The sequence below is a fragment of the Myotis lucifugus genome, unplaced genomic scaffold (genome assembly GCF_000147115.1).
Source record: "Myotis lucifugus unplaced genomic scaffold, Myoluc2.0 scaffold_12, whole genome shotgun sequence".
NCBI classification, from domain to species: Eukaryota; Metazoa; Chordata; class Mammalia; order Chiroptera; family Vespertilionidae; genus Myotis; species Myotis lucifugus.
Genome location: NW_005871060.1, coordinates 7,218,480 through 7,225,328, shown reverse-complemented (window position 1 = coordinate 7,225,328; position 6,849 = coordinate 7,218,480). Strand labels below are relative to the sequence as shown.

The following is a 6,849-nucleotide window of genomic DNA, read 5'->3' as shown; positions in this document are numbered from 1 at the left end:
TAGGCTTATAAACATAAAGAAGACCTAGTTCCCTTTGAGCGAAAGACCTCAGTGATAACTGTTGGCCAAACAATAATGGATCAGAAAAACCCCAAGCCCCCAATAATTACTGAATGCTTTCTATGTGTGAAGACGTCATTAAGATTTTTTCTCTCTTAATCTTCACAACATTATTAATTATCACAAGGCATTATCCAATTATGTTTCATTCTGGAGTTAGAAATCTCAACCATTATACTAGAAAGTCTTTTCCTGAAATCTTGAACTTGAACTTCTTGAAATCTTTTATTGGTGTACAGTGTTTTGACTGAAGTGAGTAGCAACTAAATAGAACCACAGTGCTATGATAATTTGCAAAGAAGCCTAATATCCCATTGTTCACCAGTAGGAAAAAAATAAAGAATTTTATATAAATTCTAAAAGATGAATGTTATAAATAAGGCTTAAAATATTACTGGGAATATGACAAAAAAATAGCTGCCTCATTGAGGAGTTCTTATTGTCAAAATTTTTCTTCAATGCTATTTGAATTCTTACTGGTTTTTGATATAGCACCTTGTTTTTTGATACATGTGATAGTTAAGACTGAGCATGTTGATTTTTTTTATAGTTAAAGGATGCCTTGGAACACATAACAAACAGAATAGCAGGCATTGTTTCTGCTGACTTTATATAACAATCTTACAGTGGCATCATGAAGCGACTTGATATGCTAGTCATAATTATGAAAATGACTAGCTCAATATCATTTGTGCCAAAAGCAGAATCATCACTTTAGGCAGATACTTTTCAGTATCCAAAAGACAATACTTAAAGTATATCAAACAGATTGACCAGTTAATTTTCTGGAGATGCATTTTGCAGCTAATTCATTTTGGCTAGCCTATTGAGATAGATCAATATAATATCATAACACCTCTAATAGTGCCTGCCATATAGTAAGTGTTCAATAAATATTTAACAAATAGATGAAATTAGGCCCTTTAAATTTATATCCTGTTCTGAAAATCCGGTTTTCCATTACCAACACACGATTGTCTGCTTCAATCCTGAATTGTGAAATGTTCACTCTATTTCGAGACAATCCTATATAATAAAGAGCTAATATGCTAATTAGACCGAACAGCAGAACGACCGTCTGGACAACCTTCCAGATGACTGTCCAGATGACCTTCTGAATGAAGCCAGGGCTGTGAGGGCTGGCCAAGGCTGAGAGGGGCTGCGAGGGCCGAGCGCCTTGCACAAATTTCATTTATCAGGCCTCTAGTTGTTAAATAAGAGGACATGCTATTTATCTATTTCTCTTGATTTCCTAAGCCGTATTCCCATAGCTAGCTTTATTATAAGAAACCCACATCACTGTTTTAAATTATTTTAGCTGAACAAATGAGTGGTTTTGTAAAAAAAGAGCACATTGCCCTAGCTGGTTCCTCAGTGGTTAAAGCATTGGTCCATAGAGTGAAGGGTGTGGTTTTGATTCCCATCAAAGGCATGTATCGAGGTTGCAGGCTCGATCCCTGGCCTTGGTTGGGGCATGTGTGGGAGGCAAACATCTCTCACATCGATGTTTCTCTCTGTATGTCTCTCGCCCTCTCTTCCACGCTCTCTAAAAATCAATGGGGAAAAAAAATTCCTCAGGTGAGGATTAACAACAACAAAAAAAAGCACATGTCTTGGAGTTGGATGATTGGATGAGCTTCATTACATATTAATTGGGACCACTAATTAATAGTTCTAAGACTTTGAGCCAATTAACAGCTCATTTCTCAGCTGTTGTTAGTATTAAATATCCTATATAAATAAAAGGCGAATATGCACATGGTCCCCTTGACTGGGAGTTTGACCAGGAATTCGACCAGGGGACGAGGTCGGCCGGCCAAACTCCTGTGCCCCCTCCCCCGGGCCTGCTCAGCCCTATCGGCCTAAGGGCAGGCAGGCCAGACCCCACCTGTGCACGAATTTGTGCACCAGGCCTCTAGTAGTATATAACAGAATACATAGTTCACCTTTAGTAAGTAAGCAATTAATACTAGTTCACCTTTCTTTCTTCCCTTGACTCATATGACTTATATGACTCATGGATATACTGCTTACTAGCTATGGGCACCCCTCAGAAAGCAGCCTGACTAATGTGGAACCTGTAACTGTAAGTGTGGCTACGGTCGTTCATCCCAATGAGAAACTGTGGTTAAGAAGAAAACTCCCACTATTAAAAGAGCTGCTCCCACAGGGGTTAGCTCTCTGGTAGCATTTTACTATGATCATTCATCAAGGGCCGCTCTTTTCAGTGGCCCATTGTTGGCACACTCTGAGGAGGGAGTGCCAAGTAGGATCCTTTCAGGGCATATGCCAGATGACTGCTTTTCTGAGGGACCTCCATGGGCCTGCAGCTTGTGCAGTGCAGTGGTTGAGTAAAATCTCTCACTTTGTGCCTTGTTATCAGGAATTCAATTTCATATGAGTCATATTTACCAGAGAATCAAACTCCCCTGGTGCTGGTGGGAGTGAGGTTCTTATGATAACTTCAGAAAATGAATTTTCTAAGATTCCTATGGGAGGATGGGATGTGGAAGAAGGCTTTATTTGTATGTAATTACATTTCTCAGGTTCCAAAGTCCCCTGCCCCTTAAGCCAGTCCTGGAAAAGGTGCAGCTAGCATTCCAGCAGAGCCAGAAGCAAGGCCAGCGTCCAGAGCTGCTGTTCCATGTTGCAGCCGGGTGTGGTTTAGCATTGAAGTTAAAGTTCATTAGTCCACGTGTGGAGTCCAACAGGGATGTGGGCCATGTGGGCACAGGGGAGCACATCCCCCTGCCACAGGAGAGCCAGGAACCCGGTGTGCCAGAGAGAGGAGAGAAGAGCAACCTTCTGTTGTTTGGAAGTTTAAATATTCAGGTTTTGTGAACTCGCAGTGGCCATGCCTATCCTGGCCACTGACTTGTTCCACGGTATGACTGGCAGACAGGTAGGCACCTTACCACATCACTCAGACCTTTACTGGGCTTGAGTCTAAACAGTCTTTGTCCAGTCCCTCCCCTCATTGATCAGCGGGGATTAGACTTGGAAAGTGTTAAATGCAGCTTTTTGGCAAGGCTGTATAAATGGCTTACCTATATTATCTAGTCTTCCCTTTGTTCCTTTCCTGTTAAATAATAACCAGATTATTACAATGGTATTGATATGAAACATATTTCTATATCCTTTGATTAAAAAATATTGTATCTACTGCCCATTGTTTGGTTCCAGGTTTATTATAGAAAGAACTATTGAATATATTCTTCCTGTAGGTAAATGCTAGAGAAATTTTACCTTTTCTATGAACTTCTTTGATGCATATATGAGATCAATGAATCAAAACTTGCCACTTGTTGCCATTGTATTGTGTTGCCGTTATTTTTCCTTTGACTTTCTGGAAGCATGACACTAAGTTTTGTGCTCAAGGAGAACATACCCATAACTTAAGACTTTGGGTCAGACTGTCATCTCCCAGCCTCTGCTTTATTTGACATTTGTTCTTAAAACCGGGCTTAATGGTTTTAGTGTTCCTATATCTTTTATGGTGAACTGCACAAATCCTTTTCAGAACCACAAGGAATCTATCTATCTATCTATCTATCTATCTATCTATCTATCTATCTAAAAGCCTAAGTGACCGTTATGACCAAATGACTGGAACAACCAGTCGATCAGTCAGTATGATGCACACTGACCACCAGGGGGCAGATGCCCAATGCAGGTGGTCAGTGCGCTCCCACAGCCAACCTCCCACAGCCGGCCAACCTCCTGCAGTTCCTCCCCATGGCCAGTTCTTCCCCCCGGCCGGCTGGCCCTGATCTGCCCCAATTGGGGCTGGCTGGCCAACCTCCTGCAGTCCCTCCCCCAAGGCAGGCCAATCAACCTCCTGCAGTCCTTCCCCCCAGCCAGCCAACCTCCCCTGGCTCCCGATTGGGACTGGGTGAGATGGCCTCGATTGGTCCTGATCTCCAGCAAGGCCTAGGGACCTCACTTGTGCACGAATTCGTGCACCAGGCCTCTAGTATAAATAATAAATGAATGAAAGAGTAAAATGACTTGTTCAAGGTTTCAGAGCTATTAAGTGCAGAAGTAATCCAGGCATATCATTAAAAAGAAACTAAGGAAGCTTAACCTCTAAAAATTCTTAAACCTCAATATTTTCTGCTCAAAAATTAACTAGCAGTAACATAGCAGTCATGCACACATGAAAATGGGGAGGGAGTGCTTGTGGAATGTAGGTTATTCAATTTGAGAAAAATGCAATCAAGGCTTTGGATACCTGCAGGATAAGATCAGTCATATGGGACATTTTTCTTTGCAAAACTCCATAACTATAGGCCAGCAACTGAACTGATGTTGGGGACTCATTGCACAAGGCCCTTTCTTACAAGCCTACATAAAATTCAGTCTTTTTACAGAACAGATTATATTTAGAACAGATTTCCTCTCTCCCTACCAAATGGCCAGTGGCAAGAAAGCCTTCTTTTAATTTAGCTTTAAAATTTTTGGCAGATGGGAGATGAGGAGAAATTTGCCTTGAATCTTTGCAAAAGAAAATTCAATTAAATTCTATTATATTCACGTAGAAATAATTATTGAAAGATTTGATTTTGGGTGGTGAGCACATGGTGCAATATACAGATCTTGTAACATAGAAACCCACACTTGAAACTTCTATGTTCATGTTGACCAATGTCACTCAAATAAATTTAATTAAAAAATAAAATATCTTTAATTAATAAAAGAAATAATTTTTGAGATTTAAATACAAGATTAATATTCAGTGGAGGAATTATTTTTTAAAATAATTTGATCAATAGAATAGACTATTTTAAATCTGTAGTTATTTTGAACCATAATCTTCAAAATTAACCATTGTGTTGATTTATAATTTTTTGAATATAATATTCCTTCTTTGTAATTAATTTTCTTTCTTTCTTTCTTTCCTTCTTTTTTTCTTTTTTTCTTTTAAAAATATATTTAGAGAGAGAGGGAGGGAGAGGGAGAAAGAGAACATCGATGTGAGAGAGGAACATCGATCAGCTGCCTCCTGCACACCTCCTACTGGGGATCAAGTCCACAACCGGGGCATGTGCCTTGACTGGGAATGGAACCAGTAACCTTTTGGTGCCTGGCCGATACCCAACCAACTGAGCACACTGGCCTGGGCTGTCATTAACTCAATCAACATATTAATTTATTCTCGGAAAGAGATTGTCTATTTTGCTGAGTATTTATGAAAATCTTGAATTTCAGACAGTCTTCCCAAGCATTTTAGTATAAATTTAATATAAAGAATATAAAGAGATGATGGAAAATTTGAGCTAATTGAGAGAACATCGGTCAGGCACTCTATTGCACCTATGAGATAGGAAAACACATCCCTGGGGATTATGACATCTGGGCCTGATAAACAGGTGCTGATATCAAGGAGAGTCATCCTGGCATCATTTTTGATGTTTGCATCCTTTGTTTACTTGGTTTGACCTGCATTGCTTACAGTTTTTGCCTCTCCAAATAGCCCTCTTTGAATAGTGACATCTACTACCTCCCATGTTTTCTAAAATAGTTGTTCTGAGACTAATGGTCACTAGAGGGGAAGCAGGCTAGGGGACTGGGTGAAACACGTGAAGGGGTTAAGAAGTATAAATTGGTAGTTAAAAAATAGTCATGGGGATGTAAATTATAGCATATCATCAATATTGTAATAACTCTTCATGGTGCCAGGTGGGTACCAGAAATATCAGGGGAACACTTTGTAAAGTATATGATTGTCTAGCCACTACGCTATACACCTGAAACTAATACTAAATAATATTGAATGTAGAGAAACCAAGATGGCGGCATAGGTAAACATCAGAAATTTCTGCCTCGCACAACCACTTCAAAAATACAACTAAAAGACAAAACAGACATCATCCAGAACCACAGGAAGGCTGGCTGAGTGGAAATTATACAACTAGAAGGAAAGAGAAAAGCACACTGAGACTCAGAGGAGGTGCAGAAGTAAAGTGCAGAGGTACGGAGGTGCACGTGGAAAGGGCTGGCAACTGAGGACATGGTTGTCTTTCTCAATCGGGAGGGAGTCTCAAGCTCCTGACTGCTCTGAACTCCAGTTCTGAGCGAGTCTCTGGGGACCCAGACTCATACGGGGAGAAACTGGACTGTCTGGCATCAGGCAGAACTTGAGGGCGGCTTTCTCTCAGAGGTGCTTGCAGCGATTACCGGGACACTGAGACGCGGGGCCTCTTAGGGTAGAACTGAGGATCAGCCATAGCTGTTTTCTTCGTCCTGTTGATTCCCTGAGACCCTGCCCCACCCAAGCTGTGCACAGAGGCTTTTGCATATGAAAGGCCTGTCCCTTTGCAATCTGAAAATTACCTAACAAACTGAAGCTGGGTCACAGAGACCCAGAACTTCCAAAAGAAGGCCCAAGGCCCCACAGCAGCTTGCATTGCTTCACAGCTGGGCCTCATCTTGGCACCTCCAAACCCCAAACAAAGAAGAGGAATCTGCAGATCTCTCTGTAGCTCCTGCTGGGTAGCCTCAGCCAGGGGCTAAATTAGCACCTCCTTAGAGATCCAAGAGCCAGTGTACCCAGTGGTCAGAGTGGAACCATTCAGACTACAACTCCTCAGATCTATCAGGGACACACTCAGGGGGCAGACTCAGTGAGCACCAAAGCCCCATTGAAGCAAGTCTTGCCCAGAAGGGTGTCTCTAGCACAGAAGTTCTCCCACTGCAGACACAGCTGATTCTCATAGCCAATTGGCCTGGAGGTCAATTCCTCCCAGTGATACCTACAACAATCAAGGCTTAACTACAACAAGACTGTGC

At 41.5% G+C, this 6,849-nt stretch overlaps 1 protein-coding gene across 4 annotated transcripts in view; it reads left to right on the top strand.

Moving 5' to 3' along the window:
* MAPK10 (mitogen-activated protein kinase 10) overlaps positions 1 to 6,849 on the top strand; it is a 273,125-nt gene that overhangs the window by 133,052 nt on the left and 133,224 nt on the right. The window lies entirely within an intron of this gene.